Source organism: Sceloporus undulatus, chromosome 5 (genome assembly GCF_019175285.1).
Source record: "Sceloporus undulatus isolate JIND9_A2432 ecotype Alabama chromosome 5, SceUnd_v1.1, whole genome shotgun sequence".
Classification (NCBI taxonomy): Eukaryota; Metazoa; Chordata; class Lepidosauria; order Squamata; family Phrynosomatidae; genus Sceloporus; species Sceloporus undulatus.
Window position 1 is genome coordinate 109,637,096 of NC_056526.1, and position 20,501 is coordinate 109,657,596.

Here is a 20,501-nt window from a genome sequence, read left to right on the forward strand (position 1 = left end):
TAAGATGCACATCAGTAATTTTAACAAGTGTTCTAGTGGCTAGATTGTTATGTATCTGGAATTGGAAGATGAATACTATTCTATCAGATAAAGATTGGATTATCGAAGTCTTTGAGTTGTCAGAGATGAACAAACGTTTGGCATTACTGAAGAAGAAATAATTGGTCAACTTTCTAAAAGACTGGGAACCTTTTTTGATTTGCCTGAAGAACAGTAGTAATGAAAGTAGACAGAAGGTGTTGGAGAAGAGTTCTGAAGATACCATGGACAACCAAAAAGACAAACAAATGGGTTCTTGAACAGATCAAGCCATCTCCTTGGAATCAAATGTGAAGGCATGGATCACTAGAAAAGACAATAAATTATTATTATTATTATTATTATTATTATTATTATTATTATTAATTTCCATTCTATCAAGGTGTGCGCTCCTCTTTAATTTACCCAATTTTACAAAAATCCCCAGGATGAACGGCTGATTACTACTTGACATTACTGCTTGAAGATGTAGACTCACAAATAACTGAGAACATGGCTCAGTTCTGTGCAGCTGCCATTGCTACACATAGACAAATCACTAAGGACAAGAATTACTGTTAAAAGTTGAAATGAGATGCTAGAAGATAGGTCCCCCCATCCTGGTGTGAGGTGCTACCTGTCTGTACTGTATTCACATTTGTGTTTTAACTGATTTTATGTAGATGTACTGGTATATTTGTAAGTTTACTTTTACTGGTTAATTTGTATTTTTGAGATACTGTGATCAAAGACCGTAATTAAAATTGATTAATTTATTATTATTATTATTATTATTATTATTATTAAGCTTTATTTATATAATAATGCTAGGAAAGATGGAGGGTAATAGAAAGAAAGGAAGACTGCATGCCAGATGGATGACCTCAATAAAGAAGGTCATGGGCTTGAATTTGCAGAGCAGTGGAGGATAGGAAATCATGTCTCATCCACAGGGCTGTCATAAGTCAGGGTCGATTTGATGGCAGTAAACAACAACTATAACAGGCACATTGATAGTGGTAGAAGGTGGAAGTTGTAAAGATATATATATATCTATATATCTATATCTATAGATAACTTTACAACTTCCACCTTCTTCCACTATCAATGTGCTTGTTGTTGTTGTTATATATAAAAATCATGGCAACATCAAGGAAACTGCAGGAAAAAAACCATGACAGAATCAACAGCCAAAAAAGAGGCAGTTCTTAAATTCATTCTTCTCCAATCCTCCCAAATCTAGCTGTTTTCTACTTTTTCCCTTACTTTTCATTCAGGTTTGTATTCTACTTTATTTTATTTGGAGAATTAGATCTGTATGAGTTTAACTTTAGTAAGAGTCTAACCGAAATGTCAGTACAGAATGTGTTACTTATACACTGAATGGAAAATAGAACTTAAGAGGAAGGACTCAGGCTTGAAGTACTTCTTCAGTTCAAGTGCTCTCCAGATATGTTTTGTGTCGAAAGATTTCAGAGGATTAGGCCATAAACGTGGAGGCAATTTAATCCAGATAGTATGAAAATATAACATTATTTTAATCGAATGGAATGAAAACTGACCTGGGCATCTTAAATTGAGATATTTCATGCATGTGGATCAGTCATCACCATGGAATAAAATGCCATTATGAAAGTAATTACATGAGAGAAGAGAAAGATTGCAGTAGAAGAGAATTTTTGCACAATAACAGCCAAAGCCTGGAGCAACATTTATTTAACATCCAATTGTAATCTGTCATAGATCAGTGGAATGCAGCAGAGCTGAATTAAGTGAACACTCATTTAATTCCAGAACTCTGAAAAACAGAAGACAAAGCATAATGGCAGCTTGGAAAAATCTGCAGTCTCCCAGATGACATCAGCATCACTACGGTAGCACATGCTTTATGATGTCTGTTTGTGTTGCTTTATTTTAAGGTGTTTTTATGCAGAGCCAGAGTCTATTCACAATAATAATGCAATCATATGCATATCTACTGAGATGTGAGCAAGCCCCAATGAGTTGAGCATGACTTAGTCTTTGCTCTACTTCCTCAGATGCATCTGAGGAAGTAGACCAACAGCCTTGACAGACCAGCCATAAATGCTGGTATCAGGGTGAAGTGGGGACACCCTGACTCCTCCCCCATGCCGCCATGATGCCTCGTACCCTACCACATGACAGGCAGCATCACACTCCTCTGGCACTGTGTCCTGTTTACATGAAGTCAGCTACTGACTTTCTTCATGACACCTGCATCTGATTTGGGGTTTCATCTCTCTCACCTGCATTTAAATAATTCATCTTTTGCTGCAGGTTTTCTGCTTTCTTAACAGGACCAACAAGAGCTGTCTTCATTCGTGATCTCAATGTTACAAATCTATGTAAAAACAGGAAAATTCTAAGAATTGAATTCTTTAAAAAACAAAACAAAATATAAGCACCGCATGGTCTAAGCAATTCAGCTTCTACAAAAAACAGTGTTTGCAGTGAGAACTTCTCTATTGAAGATACATACAGTCCTGAGTGACTATCTCCACAAGCCTGATCAGGTCACTTTTATTCAGTGTAGCCCAAGTTTTGATGTTAGCTTTTCTTTTAAAAAAGCAAACTCCCTTCTTTATATCTCCCGACCCCTGAAGAAAATGCCTTAGTTCGAAATGCATCGGGATTTAATATTTTCATTAAACAGGCTTTTTCTGTTTGAGGGCTGGAGAAAATCTAGTTTCAAGAGAGTGAGTCATCTGAATTGCTTGCTCTGTAATGACTTTTTTGGTAGTGCACCTGCTCACTGACAACCAAGCCAGACATGAGATGGGAGGGCATGATCTAATTGCCCAGGGGCATAGCGCTGAAACAGAGCACATGCTTTATAGTGATAGAGTTGTGAAAGAGTTCCTAGAGAGTTAAACCTTTCATATAGGATAGCTGTTGTTTCTATTTCTCCCTTCTTCCACACATGCAACTTAATGTTGGGAATAGTCATCGTGGTGGAGACACTTGAGTGTTGGATGAGGACTCTGGTTCAAATTTCTGCTCAGCTGTAAAAGCCCGCTGAGTGGCCTTCGGCAAATCACACTCTCTCACCCTAAGAAGGAGATAATAGCAAACCTTCTCTGAATAAATCTTGCAAAGAAAAACTATGATAGGATGGTCATAATTCACAGTTTACTTGAATGGTGCTTGGAATTGCCATTATAACATGTCATCATCCCTGTTAATATTACCCTTGCCTTCTCCCATCTCTAAAGTTGTTGCAGAAGACAAAAGGCAAGTGCAGTGAGTATGAGTTGATTGCACTTAGGTCCACTGAAAATCTTAGTCATGCCTAACATGGATCAGAATACAGACCAATATTAAAAACTGTCATTTCATCACACTAAGAATAACTTTGGGAAGGAAGGTAATGGGGAAATAGAAGTGGGTACCACAATCCCTCAGCTAGGGTTGCAGTACTTTTGAATCACAAAGCTAGGCAGCTAACTTTAATTGTAAGTTTCAAACTATTGTAGTCATGCATATTATTTATTTGCAATCAAATTGTGCAAATTTGCCACATTAATAATTGCAATATTTTTCTGTTGCAATGTATCAGCTTTGGTACCATTTTTGAAAAGAATAATAACTACTCTTCTGAGTGAACTAATACAGAGTAATGTCTAAAATGCTGGCCCTTTTTTCATCACAGAACTTATCACATGACTCTGAGCCATAACTGCTTCTCAGCAAATGTATCTTACAGGGTTGTTGTGAGGAACATCAAGCCAGTAAAATAACCATTCCAGTGGTGGTGGTGGTGGTAACAACAACATTTCATTGTACACATTGCCTGCTGTATTGTCATTGGATCACTACAGTATTTTTTCCTACTTCCCCCTTATGTAAAACATAAGATCCATGAAAATGCCACAGAAATCTCCTGAGAAGGCCTCCCATCTGATTCAATGATGAAGAAATACAGAGGAAAGCAAGGACAAACATGCAAACCACATCTCCTTCCCTTGTGCCTTGCTCTTCTGCTCTTGCTTGCATTGACTATAAACTGTTCTGCTGGTTTCTGCTGCCATCTTTTTATGTCTTTTAGATAAAGATATAATTCTTCTGCTGCAAAATCAGATTGTCCTTCTACCTCATGTTTACTTGGAGCCATTTTGGTTAAATGTCCATTTTTAAACTTTAAGACTCCAAGAGCTTTCACACCAAAAAATGAGCGCACTGCTCTTACTATCTGTCCTTTCCAGCTAACTTCTCCCTTCACACCTGCTACTGCATGTCTATCCCTAAGGAGCTTTGCACTGAGATCAAGAGAGTAGGCAGGTAAAGGCGCTGGTATCAACACTGCAAGAAAAAGTGTAGAAGGAAAGGGAATTAAAATAAGGTGAGGATGGTAGCAGGAGTTGGGGGGAGGAAATGAGGTGGTTATAATGAGGATGGCTCTTCCTCCCACATCAAGCAATGGGAGAACTCTAACTCTCATAAAATGGAACTTGATTTCCTCCTGCTCCTGATAGTGTACTAAAAGCACATAATAATAGTACATCAAGCAAGCCATAGAAAATAATAGACTCTATGGGACCTTCAATACCAGTCATTGTATTCCACCTTTTACTCTGCTGTTTCATCACTTCTCCTTCACTCCAACAGCTCGGTTGCTTTCTATGTTATCTTTGCAATGAGCTCTGTAAACAGACTTCCCTTTCCTTTGAAAGCCAGGGTTTCATGTACAGTTCTAACAATGACCCTGAAAATTGGAAATTGGAATTGAGAGAGGATGGCTCACTCATGTCAGGCATATCTATGAGTCTTCACAAAAAACCCGGGATAGACTGGCTTGTTCTAAAAAAAAAAAAAAAAAAATTCAGTGAAGAGTAACTGCACATTTTGTCCCATATCTCCTCTCCTACAAGAGCTAGCAATGTGATCCTTTAAAAAAAATCTTGGAATCTTGATCACTTAATGATCTGAATGGGCACCAAGTAGCATGCCTAAAAACTTGATTAAGGGGCTGTGCAGACAACTGTTAAGGGGCAGCCTTCAGCCACCCCTTTTGCAGCCAAATCAGGGCCGTGGCAGCCACATGCCACAGCCCTGATCTGGCCTTTGCAGGGTGCAACAAGAAGTCACAAAAAGTGGCTCCTTTTTGCACCCTGCAAAGGGCACAATAGCCATGGTGCCACAGCTTTACGGCACTCCTTCAGGGCTGCATTGTATGGATACAGCACCAGAGGAGCACTGTCATGCCACGCACTATGTGGAACAGTGCACGATATCACACTGGCCTGGGGGTGGAGCCAGGGCATTCATCATATGGATGCTATGTCCCAACTCCGCTCCTGGGCTGGCTTTTCTTGCTGGTTTGTACAGCCTCTAAGTCTGGTCATCTTGACCGAATGTCTCCTTTATTCACCACCCTGATCCAAACCATCCCCTTTTGCAGTTTTCAGGCAAAGAATTCTAAAAGTGTAGTGGAAAAAGTGATCCAGCTATGGGTTTCCCATGTCTAACTGCTTATTATTATTCAACACTTTTAAATCTTGTTGATTTCAATGGGGTAACTGAATTCTTAAATCCTCTTCCATTTAAAGGAAGGATGAGCAAGCTCCAGGAGTTAAGGGGCCAATATTCTCTCCTAGGATTCACTGTGAACAGCGTTCCCAAATCCTAAATCTTAATTGTCTGAAATTAAACTTCTGGTGTTATATAAACCTTTTTGGGTACAAAACAAGGCATGAGGGGCCTTACCTTGTTTCAAAGGAGAATCACTGGCCCTGGAAGTTTTAATGAGAATCATTCCCAGAGAGGGGCCCCAGAGGGGCCCGGGGCCCAAAAATAGGCAAAGACTGCCTGCTGTCTGCCATCTGCATATCACTCTCCCATTACAGATCAAGAAGACTGAAGTGTACTTAATTCAGGTTAGATCTTATTCCTCAGTTATTAGTCATTTCAATTGATTAGTCAGTGCTATGTTGCTTTTCACTCCCTCCCTCCACCCCATGGGTCAACTCACATTGAAAAACAGGGCTGTTGCTGCATGAATGAATGCTTTTCAAAGGCCAGTTCCCATCCTTTTTCTTTTTAGTTTGCTTAAATCACTGTCTCATGAGACACTTATAAGAAGGGGAGAGGGGGAGATGGTTCACAATTTGGGAGATAACCTTTGTGTAGCCAATACAAACTTTGAGAGCAATCCTTTTGTAGATATTCCTTTGCCTCTCATTGCTTCTCTATGCCTGCAAGGAAAAGAGGAATGATGAGCCTCAAAGCATTCAGTTCTAGAGTTATCTCAGCTTCTCTCTGGTTTCTTGTCTCAGTGTTTTGACAGGTTTAAACTCCTAAAGCATAGCAAGCAATATATGTATGGAGATGCACTGGAAGTCTCTTTGTCTCCCATTGTGGGGGATGACAGATGTCACCTTCCTTTAACTGTTTTGCCATCCAGGTCTTTTTAAAAAATTGAGATTTTTTAAAATCATTTTTATTAAAATTCTACAAACAGTAAAATTTGAATATATCAGACAAAAACACACATGCTAAACTACATTAAATCAAAATATAAATACAAGAAAGACAGCAGACGTAAAAAGTAACACAAACTATACTACAATACATACTAGAAGAAAAAGAAAATAAGAAAAATGTAAATTCCAGCTATATTTTCTGTGGGGATGAGGTAATTCCTAAACTTCAACCTTCCCTTTTTGTAACCAAAACATTTACACTTCATCTATAAATTGAATTCCTATAAATAATCAAAACCATTTTAACACCTTCATTCTTTCTCAGAAAGTCAATTAAGGGTTTCTACTTTTTCAAACAAGAAAAAAAATGGAGTAGTTTTAACTTCCAATGCAATATTCCTCCCCATTGCTTTCCTTCAGATGTAAAATGAATTGGAAGGGAAACATTGCAAATAAACCATCCTTATGTTTTTACTTTACCAGTCCCTGTATTAGTAGGTTGTGGTGGGATTGTAGGGGTGGAAAAGAATTTAGATGGAGTTGGCTGCAGAAATAATGCAGTATGACACCCTTTTAACTGCCACCACTCCACGGATCCATGGAGTTTCTAAAGTGTTCCTGAAAATCGCCTTCTCTGGGACGCATCCAGAACGGGATGGGAAGTTCCGGTGGCAGCAGCGGCAGCGGCATTCTCCTGTGGTAAACAGTGTTCTATGCCTCCTTCCATTTCTATCACTTTTGTAATGCGCCAGGCTTGTTCCAGCGGCCTGTGCGATAAAGCCCAATGCTGTGTAAATCTAGGCATTGTAGTTTGCTGTGGCACCAAAGTGAAGCATTATTTCTGTGGCAAGGATGCAGCCTCAGGGAGAGTGTGGCTGCCCAACTCACCAGGCCAGCCAATTTGATGCTCGGGGGAGTGCTCGGAGGCTGCTGCAGCTCCCAGCTTCAGCACCCAGCCTGGCACCTTCCCAATAGCCTACAGAATCATGGATGCCCAGCACTGCCAAAGTCACCTTCTGTATCCCACCTGCCTAAATTTGGTGTTGGATTTTTTAAATATTTTATTTTATTTTAATGTCCCTAGAGAGCACCGTCAAGTTTTGAGGAGGTGGTTACTACTGGCTACTTTCACCTTTGTGTGTGTGTGTTTTTTTTTTTTAAGTAGTTTCACTGTTTTTAGGCCTGTGCAGGTTTTTTTTTTAAGAACTAGGAAATAATTATACAACTGATCACTTCCGGTTTTGAAAGAAGGCCTGTGCTGGGCGAATAAAGGTTTCTACAGGTTTTAAAACAGTGGAGGGTGGGAAATATGCAAAGGCATAGAGCAAGAGTGGGCAACTATGGAGGTAGTGGGAGAAAGAGGGTGGGAGCCATTTTCTCTCACCCCACACCCACCTAGCAGCCTGTCTTGTTGCATTTTGTTCACACTGGTTGTGACAAAATGTCACTTTTGAGTGCCATTTTGGCTGATTATCAGATTATGTTTTTTTCTTGTTGGAGTTTGGGGATCTCTGAGGGGTTTAAGTAAACCACATTTTTGGGCAGTTTGGGGGGCTATGGGGTGATTTCCAGGTCACACTTTGGCCAAATATCAGCCTGAAGAAATAAAAAAAATGGGGTTTTATGGGCTTTGGAGGAGCATAGGGGTTCCCAAGGGACATAAGTAACCCACAGGCTGCATGTACACCATGAAGTGCAGTTTTCCCATTCCTATCCTAAAGGCTTCAATGGACTACTGGCAATTTTGATGCAAAAATATCCTCCCCATTTCTGCAAGGTTGGAGGCATGAAGACTCTTGGGGCTGCAAAAATGATCTTGTAGGTCCACATGCAGTTCAAGTAACTTGGTCTAGAGCCGTGTTGATGAACCTGTGGGACGTGTGCCCTTTGGCATGTAAAACCATGTCAGAGGACACGTGGTAAGGGAGGCTCGGGCCACAGCAAGGAGGGGCAGAGAAGCACACATGGACAGCCCGGCTCCTTGCCATGCCCCAGTTCTTTCCTGTAAAACTGACATGGATGGGCAGTGCATGGTCCTTCTAGGTGGAAGCCCCACCCCTTCTGGCCAGAGGTGCCGGCTCTTCTGGCCAGAAGTCCTGGCCCTTCCAGCTGGATGAGCTGGCCCCCCACACTGGGTGACACCAAACCCAGGTATGCCATTGCCTGCAGAGCTTCTTCCAATCCCTCTCCAGGGACTTTTGGAAGGAGCTCCGCCCTGGCCAAATGCCTAGTTTTTCCAACCTCTCTTTGGCCAGGAGCATCCTCCTCCTCCTGTTGCCCTTCCTCGGGTTCTCCCTCACCGCTGGAGACTTCTCCCAGGAAGGGCAGCAGAAGGGCTGCTCCAAGCCATGGCCAGGAAAAGCCACCACCCTCTTATAAGACATGGGACTGGGGTTAGGGTTGTGTGCCTTCAAGTCCTTTCTGACTAGGAGATCCTAAGGTGAACGTATCATGAGTTGGTTTTGACAAGTTTCTTCATAGAGTCTTTGCTATTGCTTTCCCCTGAGGTTGAAAGTGTGTGATTTTCCCTAGGTCTCCCAGTGGATTTCATGGCAAAGCTGGGATTTGAATGAATTAATGAATGAAAGTTTATTTCCAGACCGCTATTCCTTAGAGATCATAGCGGTTTACAAAATTTAACATCAAAAGACAATACAAAGTGAAAGCCCATAACCTGACAATAAAAAACCCACACGTACTACTTAAAAACAATACAACAATTCTAAAAACATTCTAAATAATCATTCTATATAAAAACCAATTAAAACCCATTAAAACACATATAACAAATTAGCTGGATCGATTAAAATGCATAGAGAGAAAGGGATAACATCAAGGCACATGGGGGAAGGCTTGATGGAAGAAAAGGGTCTTCAGATTCTTCCTAAAAAGATCTAGAGAGGTTGCTGAGCGGAGCTCGTCGGGCAAAGAGTTCCAGGTCTGCGGGGCCATGATGGAGAGCCCTGGTCTGCAGAGTTGTACGTTCAAACTGCTGGCTCTCTTTGTTCTTGTTATTGTGCGGTGCCTTCTGTGCTTTATTATGCTTGTTGTTGTTGTTTTTGTTGATGTTGTGTGCTTCCAAGTCATTTCCAACTTATGGGCTCAGAGTACCCTCCTTCCCTTCTGAGGTCTGGTTCCTGGAGGTCCTAAGGTGAAACTATCATGGGGCAAGCTTCATTAGAGGGGGATTTTGATTGCCATCCTCTGGGGCTGAGACATTTCTGTGTGTGATGCTTTCAAGCCATTTCTGACTTATGGCAACCCTAAGATGAAACTATCATAAAGTTTTCTTGGCACATTTGCTAGCCTGAAGCTGAGAGAGTGTGCCTTGGATTTCCTCCCAGAAGTCCTGCCCCCCAGATGTCCCTCCCCCATAAATCCTATCCCTGGAAGGCAGAAGTCCCCCCAGAGGTCCAGCCCCCTGGCACCAAGTGGCACACGGTGCAGGAACACGACTGAGTTTGGGTACTCAGTCTCTAAAAGGTTTACCATTACTGGTGTAAAGTAAGATGAAGGTAAATGGCTGAACAGAAAAGAAAATTATTTATTTATGGAAAGGACTGGGAAGATGGATTAAGGAAGACTGACTAGAAAGATAAGGAGTGAGTAAAGACTAAACACAAAAGCCAGCCACAAACAATTGCTCTTCAACATGTTACTGCTGTCAGCTGAGACAAAAATAGCAAAAACAGGCAAGAGCAGCCTTAAGCAAAGGATTTGTCAGATTGAATTCCTCACTAGCATATTGATTACAAAGCCTCAGGTAAACTATTCCCTGTTATTATTTCAGATAAGTGTCTAGTGTTCAGAGTTTATATATAACTATTTCATTAATTTATTAATTTGATGGATTTTTCCACAGCAACTTATCCAGAATCTAACTCTCCAGATTCCACAATTAACACTGAAATTAAAAATATGCTTTCTAATTTGATAGGGTGGCTGTCTCTCCTTCTATCATACTGAAGATTCCTTCAGATGTGGAAAATGTGACTGGAGGTTGTCATGTTTCTTCCTGTAGTTCATGGTGTGTTGTTCTTTAAAGAAAACCTTCCCAGCAAGATTTGTATTTTCTCAGACTATTTTCTGGCAATTCCTGGCATCAACTGCAACATTTTATTCCCACCCTCAAATAGGTTTCTTTATTATTTATTTCTGCTTTTGTATAATTATTTTATTATTATTATTATTATGTTTGTTGTGCTACAATTGGTGGGGAGGCTATTTTTTGTTTGTTTGTTTGTATTTGATACCTTTCTTTTGTAATTTGTGTTGATTCTGTGAGGGGGAAAAATGAATATAAATAAATCAATTATTATTATTATTATTATTATTATTATTATTATTATTATTACTATTTTAATTATAAGACATATTTGAACAACAAGAACAAAATATCCTTCCCTTTTCTTCCTTTGCCACTTTTTTAAAGAAGCTATAGCACATCAGTAGATCAGTGAAATGGCACTTTTGAACTATAGTGCTATAATGTTAAAAACAAATCTAAGAGGAGAACAATTGCCCTTCAGATTTTAGGATAAGCTCAGCAACCTATGCCCCTATTTTAAAAACCTTTTGAAAAGTCCTAGTGCAGATTTTTAAAATGCTACAAAGTGTTTTCCAAAAGAACATAAGAAATGGATTTGGAGGTGACAAAAGCCACCAAAACCTGGCAAAATCTAAAGAGCTACATGTGAGAACTCAAGCTTCTTTAGTCCAGTATGAAAGAGCTCTCAGTAAAACATGAAAATCTGTTACCTCAGGAGAAATATTAGGATTGTGGAAAATATATCATGTGGCTCTGTTCTTAGGCAGGCTAATCTGAAGGGCAGGATGAATGAATGAATGAATGAATGAATGAATTTTCTGGGGCTTGGGTCAAAGCAGGAAGAAAGACAAGGAATGGAAATGATAAAAAATATAGTTTCTGTGCAAAGCATCACATGCAAATTTTGTACATAACAGACCCCTACTGTGGCATTTTTTGCACAGCAATACTAATTTTTGTGTTGAAAATGCTGTTTGGCATCCTATTATATAGTTATCAGGGTGTAAGCCAAGCTTACAACCTCATATCTATTTCATGTCCATGCTTATGATTGTGGCACCATTGCCATGTACACAGATACTGCCAACGCCCCCTGCCCTTAAAATCCAGGCAGCCTTACAGGGGGATGCCAGTTGTTGAATAGTGGTGCACTGGGAAGACGCAGGGACCCCCTATGAGTCCCTTCCTCATTGCACGACTGCTCACTGATGGAAGGAGAGCAAATAAGTAATCTTTCAGTACCCCATTCACCAGTGCTGCAGAACTTCATCTCTCTTTACACAGCCTGGATTTGGGGTTTCGGAGTCAGGTTGTGAGATGCAGCATAATCACGACATCATGTCTAGTGCAGAATCTTGGCCACTGTTTCCAGTGCAGTTTTCTTAACACATTACCACATGCAAATTTTATCATAAACTGTGAAGATTCTCATCAGTCCAATATTCTTCACAGGGTTTCCCAACACTTGAGAAGCATTTTTTTAACACACACACACACACACACACATATATATTTGAACATTCTTTCTGTCCTTAAACAATAGTCATTATTTTCATCATTATTATCAACAGCAACGACAGGTCAAATTTACTCTCAGCAGTTAACATGTTATTTTAAACAGAAACTTGTTAGTTGTTATTACTTGGCTGTTTTTTTTAAAAGAGTAATATATCTTATACCTACAACATGTTACTCACAAGTAATGTTGTTGGTCTTCACCACTGAAAAGCCATAATAAATGTGCAAATAGTCACAAACAGACTGTGCAGACCGCCCCTAAGGGGGGGGGGGCAGCAGCCGCCTCCAGCTGCGCCAGATCAGGGCTGTGGCAACTGGATGCTGTGCCCCTGAGCTGGCCTTTACAGGGCACAAAAAGGACCTGCAAAAAGTGGATCCTTTTTTCACCCTGAAAAGGGTGCAAGAGCTACAGTGCTTCAGCTTTAAGGTGCTCCTCTGGTGTTGTGTCATGTAAACACAGCACTAGAGGAGTACCATGACACAGCACACTGTGTGGAGTGGTGCACAGTATCATACCGCCATGGGGGCAGAGTCGGGGCATGCATCGTATGGACACCATGCCCCAACTCTGCCCCCAGGCCAGCCTTAATGACTGGCTGCACAGCCCCATAGATATAAACCAGTGGTGGGGAACAGCTCGAGAAAGAGCAATTTCCCCCATGCTACTCCAGCAGACCACATCAGCATATCTCTAACAACTTAGAAGTAATGGTAAATCACTCCCATTTTTATTTTTGAGCTTTTTTGGGGGGCGGGGAGTGCATTGTTACGTTTGGCATAATTGATACTTTTTAAAATTAATGACATTTTAATATGATAGCTTGTTTAATATTGTTCTTTTTTTGTCATCAGGGTTTTGTTACCCTGTTGTAAGCTACCATAAGTCCCTATATGTCAACTGTAGAAAAGTATAATATTAATTAATTAATTAATTAATTAAATGTTAAGTCGAAGGCTTTCATGGCCGGCATCCATAGTTTTTTGTGGGTTTTTCGGGCTATGTGGCCATGTTCCAGAAAAGTTTCTTCCTGACGTTTCGCCAGCATCTGTGGCCAGCCATCAGCACAGAACAATACACATGCAAATCACTCCTGCATTCCCAGGCTCACACAGTATATATATACCCAATTTTTCCAGGCAAAGCATTCTCTGAGGATGCCAGCCACAGATGCTGGCAAAACGTCAGGAAGAAACTCTGCTAGAACATGGCCACATAGCCTGAAAAACCCACAAAAAACTATAATTAAATGTTGCCAACCATTAGCCATTTTGAGTGAGGTTATGTGCATAGGACTTGGGATGTCTAGGACCAAAACTAAACAAACCAGTATTAGTCTGCAGCAATTTGGCCTCTTTGGAGATGACTTTTTTTCTGAGAAATAAATTGAAACTGGGCAAGGAGTCAGACACCTTTATGAGTGACTAGGAGGTTTGGGAAACCACAAAAAAAAGGGGGGGGGGATGAGGATTGCATGAAGTATGTAGCCTGCATTTTCTCCACTCCTCAAGTTGAAAAAGCCAAAAGTACAAGGCAGAGGCACTGAATCCAGGAAATGATTAAGGGAAAAACAGTTTTGTTGCTGGAGTCCTGTCACTACAGTATCAATTTTTTCTGAAACACATCATGCCATAATGTTTGTTGTTCTGTGCTTTTATGTCATTTCTTACCTGGTGATCCTAAGGTGAACCTATCACAGGGTTTTCTGGGGCTGAGAGTGTGTGACAAGCCCAAGATCATCCAGTGGGTTTCCATGAAGAAATCAAACCCTGGTTTCCACATCCATCATGCTGTCCATAATACATGCAGAAAATTTTAAGAACCATTTCTTCCTTGATCATTTGCCATACACCTGTTGAAACGATCTTGGCAGCAAACTTTCAGTTTTTGATCACACACACATATATGGATATATATGTCTTCCTTCAATGGGCAAATCTAGAATGGAGGAAATGTAAAGCCTCTGTTTATTTTCCCCAGACACAAAGAAGCCCAGCCTGATTATTGTTTTGTTGAATCCTTGTTTTATGCTAGCATAGATCCAAGGAGATTTTCAGCAACAAGATGTTTTATTTTTCTAGAAAGAAACAGAGACACAACTTGCCCTTAATGTGAAGTATTACAGTAACACTGGACAGGTGCAAAGTTATTTACTACTTGTATAAGATTCTGTACATTTCTCTCACGACTAAAAAGTATTTCAGAGTGAAAGCTTCTGGAATAAATTGTCTCTCTGATCTTTTAAAAAAACATTTTAAACCAGCAACAATCAGTTTCCAACTGATTAAAATCTAACATGATACTCCAGCTTCTCTTCCCTGTCATCCCAAGTAATTAAAGTGAATTGCATTAGAGTAGTAACCTCCAGTGTCTGTATAGCATTTCTTCAATAAAACTTGGAAATTGAGTGGCAGAAATCTGAAGCATAAAACCTCCCTTGATGTTGGTTTTTAAACCCAAGCTGTTTACTCTGCTTTTTTTCAGATTCAAATGAGATGTAACCAATCTAATTGTCACTTGTTGAGTGATGATTTCAAATAGGATACAAGCCCTGAGGAGAAGAACATCATCAAGGATCATTTGTGTTACCAAAGGCTGTCCCAGTTGTACATAATCCTTCAACATAGTCTTCCAGATATCTAAGCAGATGGCGTCAGATTCGTACAAACATGCCTGTACAAAACATACTTCATTATATCAGTTCAGAAACTAAGCTGTGGTGTCAAAAGTGATATTATCTGAGTACGATGAGACACATACATCCTTCTGGTCAGGCCACTGCTGGTATTAACAATTCAATTTCAGTTCACTTCTTGACCTGGCTGAGATGAAGACTAAAGGTGCATCTGCACTAAATTATTATAATTTATCCATACCATTTATATTGTCCTAAGGCAGCAATGTCCAAACTCTGGTCCTCTAAGTGTTTTGGACTTTAGTTCCCAGAAGCCTCAGCTACCTTAGCCAATGGACTGGGATGCTGGGAGGAGAAGTCCAAAACACCTGGAAGGCCAGAGTTTGGGCATCACTGTCCTAAGGCATGCTGGGATTTATAGTTTAGAAGAGAGCCAGTGTGGTGTAGTGGTATAAATATAATACTAGGATTCCAGGAGACCAGGGTTCAAGCCCCCTCTCAGCCATGGAAGGCTATTGTGTGACACTGAGCAAGTCACACTCTTTCAGACAAATAAATCTCATGCAGAAAACACCATGAGAGGGTCACCATAACTCGGAGTTGATTTTAAGGTACATAACAAGAACAATAAGGTGCTCAGAAGGTACCGAGATACCCTGAGAAGAGAGTGGAGATTAAATCATATTAATTTTATAGTGTAAGTTTAAGTCTGATGAACACTTAATAATTAAATGTCAGTGGTTCTTTTCAAAATATTTCTGCTACTTCTTATGTGTGTGCTTATGTATGAGCCCTGGTAGTGCAGTGGTTAAATGCCTGTACTGCAGCCACTCACTCAAAACCATAAGGTTGTGAGTTCAGTACTAGCCAGGGCTCAAGCTCGACTCAGGCTTGCATCCTTGCGAAGGTCGCTAAAATGAGTACCCAGCTTGTTGGGGGCAATTTGCGTACAGTTGTAAACCACTTAGACACTTCTAGTTCAGTATGAAGCAGTATATAAATGAAGCTGTTTGTTTGTTTGCTTGACTTGCATTGCATTCTAATCTAGCACTTTTCCCCACTAAAAGGTTTGGTAGTGGTATGGAGAGCAAAGTATCAAAAATTACTTAAGTAATATATACATTTCAGGGTAGGGAGGGTATAAACCTTAGTGCATACCAAAAAATGTGAAATGCAAATGCAACAAGGAGGAGGGTTGCCAGGTCAGGAGTATCCCAGGCCAGGAATGATCCCATGGGATATCACAAGAAGTGGTGGGCCTTATTGATGTTCCAAAAAGTAATGTTAAAAGAGGAAACCCTCGGTAAGATAAATAAGCATGATGCACTGAGCATCAACCACAGTCGCATAAAATATGCAATTCAAATGAAAAGCATCAGGTCCAACAAATGAGGAATGCACACGTATACACTCACAAACACACACACACTTTTTAAACAATACTCTTATCCTGAAATTCTTCATCCTTTTGTAGAAGAGTGGTGCGGTTCTACTTTCTGAGTCTAGATTCTTAGCTCTTTTAACCCCAACATGGTGGTGTAAAAGCGTGAAAATATGAGAGCAGTTTCTTTTTCTTTGGGAAACACATCAGCTTCTGAGCTTGGACACATAATATTTTTGGACTCTAGCTCTCAACAGATCTCAATCTGCATAACCAACAGATATGTGCAGACCAAATCCAGACCAGCTGCAGCTTGCTTATTTATGTCCATATGAGGAATGCTATATTTGAATACAAAAACAATTTTTCTCCTAAACTAGAGTTGTCAGGAACTATTGGACTGCACATCCATGGCTGGGTACGACTGGAGTTATCATCCTACATAATCAGAAGTGCCAAGTTGGAAAAGGTAGCCCATTTATCCAAAGATGAAAGAATGTAGTCTCCTTAAATTATAGGAAGGATGCATAATATCCATTTAAGTGGAACAATTACAAAGAGAATGGATAGGGGAAAGGAGTTTAGGGGAAGCTTGTCAAATAGACACATTTCATAACACAAAATGAAAAAGGGGAAAGGTTAATTCGATAATAACAGATCACACTGCTTGACAAGTAGTAATAACTGTTGCTGAAACTGTTATCTATAAATAGTATTAAGTATGGATGGATACAATTAAAATATATCCTCAAAATGTGAACCAATTAAATCACCTCATTAAATGCAAAAGTTGTCATCATGGGTAAGAAGGTGACATGCTTCTCAGGTTCTCTTTTCAAAAAAATGATCTTCTCAATTCCAAATCCCCTAAAGCCCACAGAATTATTTTTTTAGATTTTAACTCTATCCATCCTCCATGTACCTCAGGTCACTGTATAACCTCAGTTGCTTTGTCTTCACAACAACCTTGTGAGGTACATGACTCTAAGATTTGTTCTGTGTTACCCAGGAGGGTTTTTGCTCTAGCTCAGGATCATCCAAGACCCTGACGTTTCAGGGAGAAATTCGTAAACATAACTCCTGGTGATGTCCCAGAGGATGGGCCCTTGTGATGCCATGAAGCACAGTATATTAAGGATCAAATACAGTTGCTCAAATAGAAAATGCAAATAACATTTAAATGAAAAAATGAAGAAAAAAAAGAGGGACTTGTTCTCTGGCTGTTAATTAAGTTGTCCACGCTCTGCTTTCTGTTGGTGGCACAGTGGTTAAATGCTGGCACTGTAGCCAAAACATTGTGAGTGATCCTGCAGGGCTCTAGGTTGACTCAGCCTTCCATCCTCGTAGATTGGTAAAATGAGTATCCAGCTTGTTGGGGCAATTGGCTAACACATTGTAAACCACTTAGAGAGTGCTTAGCACTATAAGGCAGTATAGAAATGTAAATGCTATTGCTATTGCTGTTTCCTCAGCTCTCTTGGTAACCCCACTGCATGCACTGGCCTTAACAATGCAAGGGAATTGTAGTCCACCTAAGAAATGTTTTGCAACCCTGTCCTTGGTCAGAAAACCCAACCTTTTTCAGGGTCTGTTTTAAACAACTTGAGAAGCACTGGTTTTGATACATGGGAGTTTTCTAAGCACACTCTGCTGCCTGTGGATTGGCTGCATTAGTCAGTATCCTCACTGGTCACATTCCCTGTTTTGATGTCAGGGAAAGTTTTACTGTGGAATCCTACAGTTAGATATGCTGAAATTCTAACATTTGATATGGTTGATTGTGACGTCAAATTTTATTTCCAAGTGTATTATTTTCTGATTGTTTGGACTCAGGGGACCTAAGCCCTTTAGAGATTCAGGCTCTGTAGATTTTGCACCCCACACTCTCCTCAGCTTCCCCCATGGATAGACTAAAGCAGCAACTCTGAAGCAGCCTGAAGTTTGAGGAGGGGGCAGTATAAGAAATCCTTTCTTACTGGATCTGCTCTAACCCAGGGATCCTCCATTCAGTCTCAGGCCTAAGACACAGGGGCTAGGCCCTGAGATCTGGGAGCCCTATTACCTAGTGTCTGGCTAGTCATGTGATCCTCAGTTGCCTCCATTTATACTCAGTGACACTGTAACCAAGAGAACACATTGCTGGTGGATACCCCATCTGGTATTTGCAAATAGCCCAGGTATTTCTTGTCACATTATGAATATTTATAGAGATGGTTGCAAATGAAATGTGCAAACAGGTGCTACAGTCCAGACAGAGAGAGCCTTACAGCAAAACACTCTAGTCCTTGTGCATCAAGAGAATTACAGATGCACATCTGACTGCACAGGCTGCAGTACTGATGAGGAGCCCTTTCACATTCTACAATTGTAGCACATGGTTCCATCCTAATGAATCCTGGGATTTGGAGTTTAGGTTATTTAGAATTCTCAGCCAGAGAACTCCTCCAGTGTCTCACCACACTCCAGGATTTCATATGGATTCAATCATGGTAGTTAATGTGGGACGTTAGTGCTATCACTGTGTAGTATGAAAGGCCTTCTAGTTTAAATGAACTTGCTAAACATGTAGTTTGGTACATGGAGCAGGGGGACACATAATCCTTTCCTAAGCTACTAGTTCCACAGGATTAAAGTTGGCTTAGGACCAGAACAAAGCAAGAGGGAAGGAGACCACTGCTTTCATTGATAGCAAAGTTGATTAAATCACATTCCTTAAAAACTCCTATAAAATATTAGAAAAACACATTAGAAAAGGTAACATCTTTCCCTCTCTTTCCTTAGGCCAGTGCTTGCATAAAATATATCAGTGGGTTTAAATGAGCTTTTCATGAATATTTACCACATGGTGAGGGTTTTTTTTTCCATACAGAAAGAAGAGAAGAAACAGAAAGGTGCTAGGTTGTGTCATGTAGAAGAAACTAATAATTAGCTTCCAAACACACACACACACACACACACACACACACACACACACATTCTAATGAAGATAAATTCTTCAAAGTTAGGCATTTTCCATTTGCACTAAAACTTCACATTCTAATTCATCAGCTGTGACAGTATGATGAATGCATTTCACATTAATGGCCTGTTCTTCACCATTTGAAGAATATCTAGTGACAGGAGAACTACATGGATTCTAGTCCCACAACCTGGTACCAATACAAAATATGTAAATAAGAATGGTTTCCTAACACCAATCAATCACACTTCTCATTTTCTGTTTATTACTTTGGAGGCCATATGGTGACTGATTAATATTTGTGTTTCCATCAGAGTACAGAGAAATGGGCTAACACATTTTTGTTTTGTTCTAATCCATAGAGTCAACTTTGATCAGCAAAGTTAATTATGGTGGTAATTCAGCTAGTAATTTGAGGCACTCTTAATCAGTTCGCCAGCAAGGTTATTCCTAGTACAAGGTCTCATCCCAATTGAGACTTCATCCCCTAATGGGATTCCTCAAAAACTGGCTGAGCTGAGGAACTATCTGCAAAAAGCAGTAACTTCACCAATCAGTTCTTCACCTGTGACAGATCTTGGAAATTTATCTTTAAGAAGAAGAATGTAAAATAGAAAATGGAACCATGGGTATGGCACCTCTGAGTATGTGATCCTTTCCCAAACTGACAAATGTATATGGAAGCCAGTAATGTAACTAGAAAACGGCTACATTGGATAAGTACTCTGTTGGTCAGGGACTGAATGTGGTGTAACAAGAAATACAATCCCCAGCAGCCTGCAGACCCTTCCTATTCCTAAGACCTTCTCATAGCCATTTAAAGGATACTTCGGTGGTTTCCTGGGGGTGGACAGTTGTGTCATTCTGGAAAACTTAAGGGCAGTACACATGGGCTGCAAAACAGCGCCCCACTTTGCTGCACTGCATTGTCGCAGCAACCAAACAGGGCGGCAATGCTGCACAGCAAAAAAGGAGCTGCCTAGAGTGGCTCCTTTTTGCGGTGCAATAAGGGCTCCTTGTGGTACTGCTTCTGACCAGAGGCATGTGGGTGCTCCGGTGTTCTTACATCACGAGGTTGCACCTTGTATGGACAGGGCTGCAGCCTTGTGACATAATAGCGCCAATATTAGGGCTCAGCACATATAGATGCTGCACCATAGTGAGCCCTAATTTTGGCATCAGGGCATCATAAAGTGCCCATGTGTACCGCCCCTTGGACATCAATTTAAAGCCTGTTTTCCTAAATATTATCATTAATATATTTACAACTGCTTTTTAAAAAAATGTTTTATTTTAGTAAATTGGAATTACAGCACAACTTGTTTTAGCCCTGAATAACCTTTTATACAAAACATGAATTGACCTGTTGTTTTTTTTAAAAAAATGGGGCAAATGCAGCATGCCAAGACTTTTGAGGGATGAAAATAGGTTAGATACCCCCAAGGATTCAACAGCTGCCCACCTCAGTGTAATTTACTGGTATGTGGATAGAAGTAAGGATCCG